The sequence below is a fragment of the Nicrophorus vespilloides genome, unplaced genomic scaffold, assembly GCF_001412225.1.
Source record: "Nicrophorus vespilloides isolate i.1.1-1 unplaced genomic scaffold, Nicve_v1.0, whole genome shotgun sequence".
Classification (NCBI taxonomy): domain Eukaryota; kingdom Metazoa; phylum Arthropoda; class Insecta; order Coleoptera; family Silphidae; genus Nicrophorus; species Nicrophorus vespilloides.
Window position 1 is genome coordinate 339,999 of NW_017098951.1, and position 17,552 is coordinate 357,550.

Sequence of the window (17,552 nt, forward strand, 5' to 3'; positions counted from 1 at the left end):
ATATAAACTAATGTAAAATACGATCGTTAAGTGAGTCACTTTTCTTACAATTTATTTTGCTCGTTAAGCGAAATGCTCTTTCCACTGCAAATAATGTTCAAGTATAACAAGATTTTAATAAAATAGAATAATTGTAAATAATAAATAAGAGAAATACAATTAGCTTATTTTAAGAAATATTATCTTAAATCATTTGAAACTATTTTAATCTATAACAATTTATTAGATAAAAAACTACCATTAATTTATCACAATTTTAGTTTATTACTAACAATTGTATATTCCTATTATTAACACAAAATAGTTTTTTGAAGAGTTTTACCTAAACGTTAAAATATGAGGAGGCAATTTTAAACTTCTGGAACAATGTACTTAACTTGCTTCCAAACGGCTATATCGTTCGGTCCATTAAATGCAAACAGCGTTTAGAAAGTAGACAATATACAGACTTTACAAGATGTATATATTGATTAAAGATATCCTAGACATCGTCGAAGATATCCCGGGTTGAAAATGAGCTACTAAACGAGCTCTGAATTGCGCAATTACTAAAGGATACTTGCTACGTATTATACCCCAATTTTCAAACTTATCAACCCTTTAATTTGTCTACGCTATCGATTGATCAGCAATTTATTTAATAGATTTGAATTTATATTATATATATTTTAATGCAGAAATACCTCGTCTTTGACCAGTTCGAATTCTCTATAGTACGATTTGGTAAATTCACAACAAACTAAATTTGAATTGCGTTTTATTTTGTAAATATTGTCCGGTTTCAAACAGTCCGGTATAAACTTTCTATTGATTTCATCTACAAAATTGTTTTTTATTTAAAAAAAATGTGTGTTAATTATATCATCAACGTCGATCATTAAAAGTCATTAGCTAGGAAATGATAGAGAATAATCATATGGATGGTTGACAATGATGTAGATGTTAACTATCTCTGATCGCCTTAGGTGCTTCCCTGATCATTAATATATTATTTATACGATAATAGAGGTTGAATACGTTTAGGTTTCGGAAATGTGGCCATGACATTATAAATCATCGCGGTGAGAGTTTCGAAATTAGGGGATGAAATTTGATATTCCTTGCGGTGCCTTCGCGGAGTAATTACAAAGGCATCAAGGCACGCCATGTTATGCACATTCACTCGCACACGTATCCGCACAATGCACGTGCACACACCCTTTGCACGGATTATAAAAATGTCTCACGTGCATTTAATTTATATAACACGTAAATACGATTATAAAACACGTAAATATGAACACAACAAAACCGGCAGCCGGCTCATAAATCCCGTGCGAATTACGAATACAATTGCTTTTGCACTGGATTTCACGAATCGCTGAAGATTTACAACAAATTTAAGAAAAGAACTACTACATTTTTATTAATGCTATAATTAAACACGTGATATAATTATGCTAATGTAAAAATATTGAACCACACTGTTCGATTTTTATATTTATATATAGCAATTACTCGTTTTTTTTGGTAAATTAGGTTAAAAATTTGCAAGACATTACGAATGCATGATCAAATTTATTTATTTTTGCTCAAAAATATTGAAATGATTATTTCTTGTAAAAATCTGCGAACCTTGCACCAAGAACTGTGTCAGTTTCCTCGTTGCTTCTTCTTCTCTTTTCTCTTCTGGCACACTTCCGGATCCGCACCTATGCAACTGAAAGTCTAAATTCCACCACCCACGTGGATTCTGAAGCAAAAAATGCAGTTTATCAAAGCCAAGCACTCATAAAACGTGATCAAAGTTATGGGTGCTTGAAAGTAATTATTTTTTATGTGGTACCATAGTGGAACCACTAGCAAAAAAGGGTTATATAAGATTTATATGAATTTTAAGTAAAAAATATTGAATTACGTATATTCATGTGTGTTAATTGTGTTGAATTTAATGTACATACATCAAAAAGAAGTTGACGTAAAGCGAATCAAATGGTTGCGAATTTCAATAGAGCTGTAAGCTTTTGAAATATTTCACGCGAGTCTCGCAATAATGAATGTCGGCTTTGAGCAATTAAACTGTTTTTTGGAATTATAGTTGCTGAAGTGGTTTATGTGCGCAAACTATACGCTAAGTATAACGCATCGAGTAAACTGCGGAAATTTCAAGCTCGGCAGGTTTGGAAGCAGTTGTAAGGTTAAAATGACATTTGGCGGAGATAGAAGTTTCGAACAAGTTGTGTGTATCAAACGAGGAGCGAAATTCCTAGGCGCTATATTTTCAATTAAGCCGCTTCCCGACACAAACCGTGCCCGGGCTTTTGATACTTTATAATTGCCACATTAGCATCTTCCACGCTCACATACACATACATACACACACAGCACCGCATACACCACATACTCCACACTAATTATGCAACAAGCAAAGCCACCTAATTGCAAAAATCTTATATACATATTAATTAATTAACGCCTATCGTTTATGTAAAACTGAATAAGAACACTAATTACAATAATATTAGCATGAAAAGTAAATTGGCATATTTTATACTAATACTCGCGTATTATAACTTGCAAATGTTGAGTCGAACTTTCTCAACAAGTTTTAATTAATTAATTATGAAACTTCAACTAAGTATCAAGGATACTGTGTGGTCGAGATCAGTGTATAAAGTGGTTTCAAATCAGTGATAAAGTTTATAATATCGATATACAATGTAATACCTAAGTATGTATAATATTTACCTTATTTAATACTTTAGCTGGATAATATATACATCAAGTAATTATTACATAACATATTGTTATTGCATAATGTAAAGTATGAAATAAATATATATGAGCTGTAGAACAAAAGAAGCTCGAGTATATAGAGCAAGGGTAGGGGAATTTTTTATACATATTACCCCCAAAATATATTCAGTTACGCCGTTATTACCTGATTATGACAATTTTTCATAGATACATAATTGATGACAGTGGAGGTGAATTCATGGATACATACAATTTTAATGCTGAACATCCTCATTACCACAAAAAATGACGCCTCAGTTTGGCGACCCCTGATATAGAGGAAAAGAAATGTAATTTATGTAATATTATGTATAAAAAATTTAGTTTCTTTTTAAATTCGAAGCTTGGAGTCGCCGTATGCGGGGTATTGCTGTATATTAAAAAATTCTGTTGATTATTAACATTTTGTTACATTGCTTCTATTAAAATATCATGAATTATGTTTTTTTAATCATTTTAGTGCAATTTATTAAGTTAATATTTAAAAAGCATTTTTGATTTTAAAATATTCAATTATTTACAGAAAATATTTCATTGCAAATATTATAGTATAACTAGTTATTTAATAGAATAATGGATTACACGCTCAATCAATATGCATATCTTATAATTCACTGTTAAAAATTATGCAGATATCCGTTTAGCTCGTGCAAACTGTTGGTTAATGTTGCGGTTAATTATATTATTTGCGAAGTGCGTTGTTATTCTTGATTACATAATGCGGCAATTGCGCTAGATCAATATTGTTAATTACGAAATAAGTTGGCGTTTTCGACGGATCCTTGCGGTCCATTAAGTTTTATGATGAACAAGGAGAAGAAGAAGTAGAAGATGTTAAGTGAACTGTGCGATAGGCAAAGTAGTTTAGTGACGCTCGATTGAGTCCCTTGTAGAAGTAATTATCTACGTCAGCGAGTTTAATATATTAGTGTCATTTGACAGAAGCAGAAGTGAGGATATTATTAATCAGCTCGTAATCCGCATGCAGGCAGCCTCCATTTCATCGCATTTTGTTCTTCCATCAACATCATCAACATTTCAAAAAATACATTTAGTGAGCTTCCTCGTTTCTTCTCGTACAATTGCATCAAAATTAATTACAGCTAATTTACCTATTTTACTAAAACTTTAGTGTAGTTTTTTTAATTACTTATTAAATTTCGGCCATATAATACGAAAAGGTTAGTTCTAACATATTTTAATATTATTCATTAATTCTTTCCATTATTATATTCATCGCGACTATTGATCTATTGATTGCCTATATCATGTAACGCTTATTTATTCTTATTTTATATTATTTCAGTAGTAAAAGTGTTTACTAACAATATATTATTAGAATATATATTAATTGCAATCAACTATATTTTTTTATCAATTATTTTCTATATCGATCATTTTCTATGACTAAATATTTAATGAAATAAAAGAACAATAAATAATCTGATATTTGAATGGTATTAATAATAATACGCAACATAATCTTTAATAAAAAAAAATATATAAAAATGTTAAACCTAAAACACATTCTATATAAATAACATCTGGCCAAAGCCATATCGACTTTTGTCATTCCTCCGAAATATTTGATAATCAAGAATTTATTTTCCTAAAGTTACAAGAAAATACTGATTTCAAGATTTAAATCTGTTTGATAACACACTTATATACAAAAAATTTGGACAACTCATTGTACAATATTACAAGTATTAGAGGAAGGTGTAGCAACTACATTAGAGAAGAATAATTTTATTTTTAATAATTATCCTTCTCTTTATTCTTTTTATTTTCTAAAATGGGTGCGTATACTTGTGGAAATTCAGTAAATGTATGGTTGATTAATCCGGTTTCTATAGTAATTTTAAAACAAACTAAATTTTAATTGAACAAAATCAAAATAAATTACACAAAATAGTGCACAAAACATTTTTTGTTAGATAAATGATCCTTTTTTGTATTAGACAGTTATTTTTCTATAAATACATAATTCCTCGATTAGTTCTATATCAATCAATCTAGCAAAATGGAAGAATTGATAACCCGCACTGTACGAGGTTTTGCTATATATTCAATTGTTTTGATGAAGACGCCGTTTACTTCTTTTAATATTTCATGCCCTTTATTTTCGACATTTTAAAATTTTAATTATCATTTTTTTAGTATTTATAAATAATAATTATTTATTTGCCTATATTATTTCATTTACCACAAATTTATCATTTGATTAAACATATTTCAAGTAGATTGTACTTTTCTTAGCTATTAGTTGAAGAAATTATGAACAGGAAATTATGCAATAGTGGGATATTATCTATTGCCAAAAAAAAAGATGCTGTAATTTTCAAAAGATTTCTTGTAAATATAGATAATAAATAAGTTTGTTTATATTCATATAAGAAAATAAAAAGTTTGATGTATTTAAAATTTGGTTTTGATATATGGCGTATTCACATGAATGATTCGAATGGAACAATTAGAGAAAACTCAAGATAAATCTGTACAAAGATAATATTCACTGCTTATATTTAATTAATGATTGTAGAATTGAGATTTATGACAACAAATAAAGAGTATTATCATTATTGTCCTCTGTTTCTTATTCTAGAATGAAGCAACGTATAGCGTTCATTGTTTCAATGATAAATAATTCAACTGTATTCATTTATTAGTTACGTTGGAGCAGAAATTTATAAGCGAAGCCATTTATCTTCATTTCTGAAGAAGGAAAAGTAAAGTGGGCGGGTCGGACTGGGAGTGAGAAACAAATATAATTTCTTTATTATTCCACTTCGGCCGTCTCATTATTAATGTAGGTCCCTGTAAATGTGTTTGCACAGCCCCACCGTATCCCTCGAGCCATTGATTTTACGTCCGAAAGGGAGAATTAAAAATGAATAACAGCCCTTTATCAGATACCCAAATTGCAAATAGAAGAAACTCACATTTGAATTGCGAGCGTCTGGCAAACAGCGAACATAACGATGTGGAATTTACTTAATCGACCGTGCAAGTAATAACGAGAGACCTGATTGTAATGTCACCTATATATATTGATTGCAAATTATCTAATCCTCCTATATAATGTCCAATATACCACTTAGTGAAATTAATGCGAGGATTATTGATTGATTCAGGTGCGTCAGGTTTTTAGTGGAGAAAATAAATATTGATGAATTGAAATCGATAATTTTATAGAATCAACTAAAAGGTATTCCCGTCGTTGATTTATAAATTATATTGAAGGTAAAATTCTTTTGTGCGAAGCGACGGAAAACAAATGGAGTGGCGAAATGCAATTAAATCGAATGGACAATAAATAGTACTTCCATTTGGCTTTTCGTTTTCCATTGCTAAATATAAACTTCCATTCCTTTTAAATTGACAAAGGACAATTGTGCTTTTGTTCGATGTGCTTTTATAGACGACAGCTTGGAGGTCGACAAACGTAAGCTATGTGGAATAGAAGAAAAAAAAATCATACAAGCACGACTAACAACGTACGGCACATAAAAGTCTTTGCAATCTTTAATATTGGTCAATTTTCATTTCTTTCGGGCCAAAGGTTTGAATGTAAGTTCATTATAGATGTCATTTTCATTATAATTGCCCCAATTTTCGTTTAAAAATAGAATTTCCATACAAGCTTTACGTAGACTACAGACGTAGATTTTGTAGATAAAACAAACAGGTAACGCAGGCTTTTAAATATGTTCATAGCTTGTGGGTTGATGTTTAAAAGAAAGAAATTAAGTCAGCGTACGATAAATGGAAAACCAAACAACCCAGAAATAAAATAATTATAGTACAGACTAAAATATATATTATTCATTTTTGTAAACTAATCTTTATCTGATAAATGTTTTAGAATATATTATATCTCTAAGGTATTGGTACTGCGTTATAAGAAACTCAGAATTAATATTGATTTATATGAATTAATTCATACCGCCTTCTATGGAAAACTAATTTTAATTTACCCAAATCAAGTACACTTTTCAAATCATTCGAATTTAATTCAATTTTTATCCTCATATTCTTAAGATAATTAATATAATAACATCGGTATAAGATAATCACGTTATAAGAGGGCTTATAGGGAAATCGCATTATGAGCATACCATATTATAGGAGCATTTACTTAGTAAATTTTAAAATAATAGTATTTCAACGAGATTCTATTCCTTTTTTGTAGTTGTCTAATTTTTATTTACAATTAGATCAAAATAGTAAATTAATTTGCAATTGATTATGAATTTTGTTGAAGATTTTCTTCGATCATAACTAATAATTTGTATTCAAATGAAGATTATCCTTGAATAGAAAACCTGTGACAAACTCTTGTATAAACTCAATTGAAGAACTTTATGTACCTTAATTTTATGTTTGGAAAAGATATGTTACTACTTTTTATTTATATATCGCGATATTACATCGGCTATTTTTACAAAATGTAGTTTCTAATTGTACTAAATTTATTTTTATTTTTATTATCTACCGTTTGTCTATAGATAAAAGTATTTTATTAGATAGAAAAACTTCACCCAATTTTTTATTGTAATACATTTAAAGTCCCAGACATTAAATTATGTATAATTCTAGCTATCAACCTATTAGTACGATTATATACAGACATAAACCATTAGATTTAGCTTGCAGGTTAAAGGCTTTGTCCACCAAAGTTTTCAATACTAAAATATTCATATTTATAGAGTAATGAATGACTCCAAAAGGAAAAGTTTGTCCAATTAAGGAAATTTGGTCTGAACTTTTCTTAAAAAAATATTTAAAATATTAAAAGAAAACGATACAAATTATTTTTTTCTCTAAAAACAAATCACACAAGTTAAACATTAAAATAAACTAAAAACAGTCATTCCTCGACTTACGTGATTTTAGTTGTTTTTCAATTCACAGTAACGAGAAGAGGAGTTGTGCGCAAGTGGCATGCCAAAAATCCACTTCTTTAGTCAGAAAGTAAATTTCTTTCTTGGTATGTCCAATAAATATATGTAATAAATAATATTTTTTGAGTACATATATATAGATACAATACTTTCCTCGACTTACGCGATTTTTAGATTTACGCAAAAACCTTAGGAACCATTTAATCGTGTAAGTCGAGGAATTACTGTATTCCTAAATCTATAGAGCATATATAGCTAGATAATGGTAAAATTTGGCATGCGTATTCGTGCTTCTTATTTCCATAAGAAAATAAAGTAACTTTAAAACATACTTGATATTTAACATAATTTGTATACAATTAAATACTTAAAACATACTTGCTTACTTTATACTATTCTTAAAGAAAAAAAATACATTTTAAACAAAAATTATTACACTAAGCAGTGTATAATTTAATTATACAAATCATACATGCAAATGATTTCTAAAAGGTAAATTATGTAAATGTTCAAGATTTCCAGAAATAATTGTTTCTTATACATCAATAAAATAGAATATCAGAAGATCACAGGATTTTACATAATACGTGATCTTGAAATAATTGAATATTATCATGATTTGATGGCGTATTAGTTTTAAGGATTCGGCAGTCGCCAAGTATCGAAGTAGAGGCTAGGAAGTGTGGCAATTTGAAGAAGACATGAGTGGGTTCTGCACGAGTGGCACCCTCAGGACTCGGAGCGTTGTTTGCGGTTCGACGCTCGTCGTCAATTAGCGGAAACGGAAGTTATGAATTCATTAGTCACAATCACAGTATACTGGGGCTGCTCGACCCATCGTCCTTCCCCCCAACAAAATACAGAGTTCATCGATTGTCACTAATGAAATTAAAGCATCCAACAAATCCTCGAAAACGTTTATGAAATATGCACAAACAGCTGCCAAATTAGAACCAGATTGGTTCAAACATATCGTTACTATTTACACAAATACATTATTCTTTTCAAATCTTTACTAGGAAATCGACTCTTCCAAAGCGCATTTCATCAATATTAACTTACTTATTAATAGCAAAAGCTGTAACATTGCACTCTTAATTAAACAATTCATTATATAACATTTGAATAGTTCACTCAAAGTGTATATGTTTTAATATCTAGTGCATAGCAATACATTTAGTTAATGTATTCTAATATTTTACTTGTTACTCAGAAAGTACTTAATTATGCAAGTCACTGAACGATTTTGTATGCCATATTCTATTAGAATTTCAAATAAAAATTTCAAATAATTGCACGATCTACTAATTTAATTAAATAATATTAATATTCACCTTGTTATTAAATATGATTATTTCATTGGATTGTATAACATTTCATTCATTTTATTAATGTAAATATTTTGATATATTTTATTATATACAAAATGTATATTGCAAAATAACAATAATAAAATTCTGTATTAAAATAAATGGAATTTAAAAAGAAAGAATATAATTGAATTATATCATTTCTTAATAGAAATAAAACGTAATTTTTAAAGCCATTGATACTAAATTTTAACTTACTTTTCGAAACTAAATTTATATAATATTAATTAACTCTTTTATGGTGTCAACTGAGAAAATATGGATTTTGCAGTAATTTAAAAAATAAGTATTGAATAATTTATATATATATATATATTATGCGTTATTTTCAATATTTATATGTTAGAAGTTCAAATCGTTATATCTTTATATATTTTTTCGTGTCATTTGAGAGTAAAAATTAAAGTAAATTTGATTTTTTGAATGGATAGTTGATCTAATTTATTGTTCTGCATTCTCAAAATTTAATTTAGTATGCAACAGCTTAAAGAAATATGTATACTATTGACCTGGTTTTTAATTCACCATCTTGTTTTTGGTTCATTTTACTTGTTTACTAGAAATCCAAACAACAAATATTATTGATTGACCTATTTCGAAGAGTTTTCGAATACGTATATTAATATAGGTAATTAGCATATGCATTATTATTAATTCAATACTCAATTTCACAAACTATTGAATAAAATTAATGAATTAAGGAAGAATAATTAATATTTTTGTCAATTTTTTATTATTGTCCATTTTCAATTTTAATCTGAAACATTTTAAATCTAGATATGATTTCAGTATTTTATAATAGTAATAGCCTAAGTTTATCTTTTATAAAAGACCGAGACGGTGTACTTTATCAAACGCTTCTGAGATAAATGTAACATATACAACAAAATATCATCTGAGCTTTTGTAGTTTATATATAAGAGTAAGGAGTTTTATTATTTTTATTTTATTTTTATTGAAACGCTTTAATATTATTTTAAATTATCTTCTAGATGAGAATAATTATTTTATAACCAGATGCGGAACTTCAAATCTTTGTCTCGCCTGCAAATTATTATTCTAGGGATTAAAATAGCGAGTTTTTATGACATATTTGCTGGAACTAAGCAAATATTTATTTGATGCCCTCTCTTGATTTGAAATATTAGCCAATAAAAAAAGAAATATTAAAATTATTGAAACGTACGAATGAATATACAATAAAACCTCGAATAATCCGAGTATTAGGTTCCACTGTTTGAAACCGGACTAACCGATGACTTTAAAACCGCATAAAAATAAACTGTATGAAGGCAACATTTTTGTATACAAAAATAATAGTGTGCACTATTTTTTTATAATTTATTTTTATTTTGATTAATTAAAATTTAGTTTGTTTTAAAATTTTCAAAGCAAACTACTTTTTTTTTTATAAAAAAACAATAATATTTATAGTTATAATTAAAAATAATAAGTACATACATACGTTGAGAGAAGTAAAATATAATTTGTAATTATATTTTCGAAAGCTAAAACATTCAAATATAATTATGAATTTTTATATGACAGTTATTTGTTTAAATTAAATTGGCGTTGTGCTGTACACATTTCTAAAAGAAAAGAAAAATATGAGACTATGTATGAGTCTTTTGAACAGGTAACTTTGAGGACGCTGATGAGAGCAAAAATAAATACGGTTAATCATAACGAAGGCAATTAAGTTGTATGTGTAAAGTTTATGGTATTGCGAGTGCAAATATGTTTTAAACGTGCTCGAAATTTCGTTTGGTTCTCGCTCGTCGTGTAACAGAGTTTGCAAACTAGACGCAAATTGATTTAAATGTATATGTATACAGGTTTATACTCGTGGCAGTGGGAAAACCGACCGACGAATATTTTAAAGTGTACTTTTTTGCCCTCTCCGTCTCCCGAATCTATGCTAATGAAACGAGTTACTCGTGGCCGGGAATATTTCTTTTACACCCTTCTTGCTTTCAACTCCTTCGGCCATTTTCGCATTTTTTGTGTGTGTTGTATTTACATTTATAATAAATATGGAGTTTTATGGTATGCAGATTGTTTAATGAGACGTGTACACACATTAAATGTTGGAGTGTATTGTGACTGTATAACCAACATTTCCCAGCGTTATCTTTTGAAAGAATGGCACACATTTTACTGCCTACCAGACGTTTATTAAAACACATTGTTTTATCAACCAAATGCACCACCGACAATTTTATTTATTGCCACAGCCTAAACGCAAACTTACATTATGCATCGAGAATTTTTTCCACCTTTATACTTGTATTAATTCCATCCACTTGAACCTTTTGAGAACAATTTAGTCGTTCATTATATAAAAATATAACTTTTAAAGAGCAAAAGCTGCGTAAATAGAATTATTTACTACGAATTACAATCTCGTTTATTTAAAGTAATTATCAAAATACTCATGAATCACAATAAAAAATCTAAGATTAATTTCCGTATCGATAAAATATTTTTAATATTTAGTAATAGGTAATATATAAGTTTAAATCTTGTATATCACATGTACACAAAATTTGGTATAAATATTATTATATCCCCGCCGAAGATCTAATGTATTTTAAAAGCAAAATAGTTCCTTTTCTCGAAAGATATCTCACTCTGTCTCCTAAGTATATTTCCAAATAATCCAACATCCACTCTCTTTAATACAGTTCTGTATTCCTTGAAATCCTAGTATCCATCTTAAATATAAAAGGAAGATCCTTTTTTCCAATACCTCGTTTTCCTTTTAACGTGACTTCCTATGTTCTGTTCAATCCTGTTTATTTTATTCTGTAATCTAAACAATTCATATGCAATGTGCATTTACTTTGCAAATACGTTTGTTTTTAATATGTTTTGGTGCATAGTTTGGGAACCTCTGTTATAGGCAATAATATATATCAGATTATTACTTTTTATGACTTTCCAGAAAATATGCATACAATAATATTTCCTTCTTACTTCTCCAAATATTTTATTTTCTCCGAGAAAAATATACAACCTGACTTACCTACCGTGATCGGTTAATGTAACAGATTGAAAAATTGTGAGTATTTATTGTTTTAAAATTAATCAATCGATATAACAGGTTCAGGTTCCTTATGATTTCTGTAATAAATAGATTCATTGATAAACGTGCTCGTGCATGATTAAAATCAAAGATGCATCACAAGTACTTACACTGTTATTACAACTTTTAATTGAGTGATACAGTACAGTCTTTTAACTCCAAGTGAGAGCATCATGAATAGGTACTTTATCTAATAGATATTTATACAACCAACAAATAATAGTTTTCATACATGTTTAAGAAAGAAGAATAAACAAATTAAAGTATATTTTATTGTGGTCAGTTTCAGATAAAATAAAAGAAGTTTTCAAATCCGTTTTGGTACTTTAGATATACTTGCCTTATACAGTGGCGGAACTATTAGGTTGTTACAAAAGTCCGATCGTATTTTCAAGATTTTTCAAAAAGAACTACATTCTAAAAAATATTATTAATATATTAATATTATAAATATTAAATATTTATTATTAAATATATTGTCCATTATTTTGTATCACTATTGCCCACTGTTCAGGCAATTTCATAACGCCATCTCTCCAGAAGACTACGTCTTTACTACAAGCGTAAAGCTGTCAAGCTGAATTTTGATGCCATCCATTAAAGTTATTTTGCAGAGAGCGGAACAAATGGTAGTCAGACTGGACTATATGGAGGATGATGTAGTATATCCCCTTCAACTTCTGTACGGTGATTACAGATGTATAAGGTCTTGCATTGTCATGTTGAAAACATATTCGTCGTTTATTACCAGTACTTGACCGAATTGATAATTTGATTATTCGGTATACAACATCACTTTTATTGAAAGTAGTCTATTTGGTGATGTCTGGTGAACACAATCTTTGTTAAACCAAGATCTACAGTGCACATTGTTATAGAGTATCCATTTTTATCTCTAGTAATCAAATTCTGGAGAAAATGTTGTTACTGGTTTATTTTAATGAGCTGATAATAGACGATCATATGCTGGGTTCATTCAGATCATATGGAACCGACACATTAGAACGATTGATGTAGCCATCAGCATTGAGATGTCTTTGGACTGTTACATGTAATACATTAACGATGTCCGCTATCTCACGCATTGTAAAGTGTGGATTTTTTGTTCACTACAGGTATTATCTTGGCTGTATCAGTTGTGATAGGCCATCCAAAGCGCTTCCAATTTGTAAGCTCAAGCTCACCGCTTCTGAGCCGGGGATAAAACTTTTATATGACGCGATCGACTTCTAGACATCGCATAATTATACAGCATGAATTGCCGAAAAAATACGAACTTATGTAACAAATCAATAAAATTTTGTGCAACCAAATACTAAAACTAGGCCCCACGACTTTCCTAATGGCCCCACGGCATTCAACCATCCCATTATCAATTTTTATAACTATTATAGGGCTCCATGATTTTCTCTATTTCAAATCAAGACGCCCGTAATATAAAAATTTACCTAGTACGATTTACACAGGGATTTAGTTGCCGCCGATGTGAGTTTCCGCTACTAATGGAAGTGATAAAGCTTGTTTGATTTAGTACATTCATATATTACTTTGTATATAATATAATTCAATATATTCAAAGAATATTACCACAAATATTGTACGGGGTATATTTAAATTTACACTTTAATAATATCAAATTATATAAAAGTAATATTTATTTCAGAACTATATACTTAAATAAATGCTCTATGTGAGGAAACACACAGAATAAATGCAAATAAAGCGCTTTTAAAGCAAAAATAATTTCAATTCAGTAAAACGCAATTATGAATAAAGGTCGTTTTTTATTTAGTTAATGTGTATCATTTATTCACATTTACTTTGGTTTATATTTATAATGAAATATAAAATAATATATTATTGTTTATTATAATAATGGAAATACAAAATTAATACACCGAAAACCAATTTTGCTTTCTATTACTGTAAACAAATTATTAATAACCTTTAAATATTCAACGATTATTTTATATTATTTCTATATTAAACAGACAAATATTCTATTCAATATTTTGCATAATAAGTACTTATTATATTCAATCAATTTTTATTAATAAGTTATTTTTTCATCTTATTATGAAAAAAATATCAATATTAAAAAAAACAATAAAACTAGTATTAACTATTAATTTAAAAAGGTTTCCATTTCACTATCCATATAATTGACAAGATGTTTAATATTTGCTTATGTTGTGCATGTATTTAATCTAAGATTGAAAAAAATGTTTAATTTTGCTTAAACAATAATTAATGACGTGACTTAATAAATATAAGACTGTATAATTTTGACAATTAAAATTTAATTTATTCTGAAATTTTCAAATTAGACTATACTAAATCCGGACTGAAGAAAAGTCAAACTATGTAAGGTATTGCTGAGGTAATACCTTTTATATTTTATAATAATAATAATTTATTGGCCAAACATCAATACATAAGAAAAAACAAAAAGTACATTCTATTTATGTATAGAATTCTAACATAAAATAAAAAAAATATATTAATAGGCTGGCCAAAGGGCTAACGACCGAGGTCTTTCCGCTCAATATATATTATATATTTCTTCAAAATTTAAAATATTTTAATCTTAGAAATAAACGTGAAATATTATAATTTGATGACGGAAAACCTTGCACAACACTGTTGACTTTCCGTAACATTGAGAACCATAAAGAGGATTTTTATTATAAGATGTTAAAAAATACGCGGTAAATTGCCACTTTTATGTTTCGGAATGCTTTAAATGATCCATCAACGTGGTAACATTTTGCGGCATCCTGCTTCAGTTTAACGCAATTTAATTGGATCTTACAGTAAAGCTCAGGTTTAATATACATTTAAATAATTTCTTATTCACTGTATTTTCATTGAATGTTCCATTAAATAATTTCTTTTACTTTTGTGTTTGCATAAAATATAAAGTTAAAATATATTTTTTTCTATTACAATGACAATAACCGTAAAAAAAATATAAAAATTGACATATCATATACCATAACTACCAACTAAATTACAGACAAAAATCTTTGAAATATTGGGTTCCAACCGGTTTTCTGGCTAATCTTCAGTTCCTGGGCAATAGAATAAGTGCTCGCATGTCGGTTCGACTTGACGATTTCCATGATTTTATCAACATTTTAGATGATTGGCCTATCAGAACATGTCTCATCTTCGACGTCCATACGACCAGAACGGAAGCATTGGAACCAAAGCTTTGCTGTTGCATTCGATACTGTATTGGGTCCATAAACAACACACACTTTTTTGGCCGCTTTTCCCCTTGGCCGTAGTGATACAGAAGAATATATCCAATTTTCTCTTTTTCACCTGCATTTTGGAACGCTCTAATACACAGATAAATTCATTAAACACAAAACTGTCAAAGAACTTTTTTTAAAGCATTATATCGCCTTTAAGTTGCAGTATAGAATTATAAGATATATATGTATACATCATGAGATATGGCTTACTAAAGCCAAACACTCAGAACTTTTTACTTCACCTATTATAATAGTGAAAAAACAAAAATTTCATGATATTTTAAGCCTTAAACATTATTTAATTTACTATTTATGTTTCCCGTCCTGCTAGCAATTATAAAATTATTTTTTAAGTAATCAGAAGTTCAAATGTATTAAATTATACAACGTTTTGTCAGTTTAAACACAAATTGGCAAGTTATGTGATCAAAAGTAATTGAAGAAAAATTTTAAAATAATTCCTCACAAATTTCAATTCACAAGTATGTTTACAATTCAAGGAACATGCTTCAGAGCATACTGTCACATATTGTGGAAATAAGTTTTTTTCAGAAAAGTTAAATCAAGTTTAACAACTGGAAACAACTCTATAATTTATTATGTCTCCTAAGAAAATTGAATTTAAAAGTTTAGAAGAAAGATTTTTCGATTACAAAATAATAGTAATATTTTTATTAAAGTCGCAATATCTAAAATATAAAAAAAAAACATTCATTATTAATAAAATAAAAAAGATTAACTATTACACAGGGCTATTAACCATAGTCTTTCTGCCCAGGAAAATATTACATCATATTAAAAGAATATATTTTTGTACACAAATTACAATAGTTTAATTTTATCCATTAGAATAGAGTTTATTTGATATGAAAATATTTATAATAATAATTATTATAATTCATTGGTCAGAAATACACACAAAAATACATACATTGCATCAAAAATCAAATAGCAAACAAAACTAAATAATACAAATTAAAATATTTCAACTTTAAATATAAATAATGAAACAACCAAACTTAACAAAATGAGATACATTTGTTCTAAGGATAAATGTAAAAATGTTCTAAATTAATAGATGTTGAAAGTACGCGATGGATGGCGGTCTTTATGATAGTTGGTATTATACTTGATATATTTGTATACTTTATATTGAGTCCACGAATTTGAAATAGAGGATTAAATAGAGTTTCCACGATTAATGTTTGGGAAGTTTCAAACTGAGTTGATCATAAATGTTGTTGCTGCATTGATTGACGTGGATTAATATGACAAAGTTAGTGTTAGGTTTGGCGTTATTACAGTTGGAATCATATGTTTATGTTTTACTAGTGAAAGGAAGACGCAGTTACTCGAAGAGTGCGGAGTAAGTTTTGTTTGTATTTTGAGTGTGTATTCAGGGTTGTGTTATGGATGGGCGGAGTGCAGGTGGGGAAGAAGCAGGATGATCCCCAGGTTGTAAACGGGCGAACACCAAACCCCACCTGCCTCCACCCCCTGCCCTGCTGGGGGGTGGTGGCGGGTCACGATCGATGAAAACTCCTCGCAAATATGGTTTATTTTACAATTCCACGTCGGCCCTCGCCGACCATCCTTTTTCCTTCCACAAAGGCCACATGGTTCGAGAGGCTTTAGTCCTTCGGACGTGCCGACGGGCGGTCCGAATTATGGCCTTTCCGCGGATGGAAAGGGTGTGTGCGCGGGGGTGTTTCTTTCGTAAGGGCGTTGGGGGGATTGTATTTGGCTCTCCACTTTCTACGGAAAACACGAACGCCTCTCTTCTTCTGCACAAAAAAGGGCCAGGCGAGAGAAAGAGAGAAAAGCATACGATACTATTCCTTCGTAGATTTTCACGACGAACCTTGAAAATTATTTAGGACGGCACGTTCCTTCCTTGGAGCTGCATCGTACCATTTAATATTAAATTTTATTAAAGGATAATAATGGTATGAAATAGGAAAAGAATACGTAAATAACACACGCAACGATGGAAAAAATGCTATAATGTATATGTGACAAAGTTGGTGGTTGAGGCGAAACTCAGCTCGACACAAAGCGAAATGAAGGAAATTTAAATGGAAGTGGAAATATGTGGAGCCTGAAATGTTAATTAAAACCCTTCGACTTGAAAGCCACGACGATGTTCCACTCTTTTATT

At 29.1% G+C, this 17,552-nt stretch overlaps 1 protein-coding gene across 3 annotated transcripts in view; it reads left to right on the plus strand.

Annotated features, from left to right (window-relative positions):
• LOC108563672 (acetylcholinesterase-like) overlaps window positions 1-17,552 on the plus strand; it is a 70,685-nt gene that overhangs the window by 265 nt on the left and 52,868 nt on the right. For 2 of the 3 annotated variants that reach the window (XM_017922409.1, XM_017922413.1), the window contains exon 1: window positions 3,820-3,956. The exons of the other annotated variant lie outside the window; for it this stretch is intronic. The gene's annotated coding sequence lies outside the window, so the exon portion shown is untranslated. Of the gene's footprint in view, window positions 1-3,819; window positions 3,957-17,552 lie in introns of those variants that run through there. 3 annotated transcript variants of the gene reach the window in all.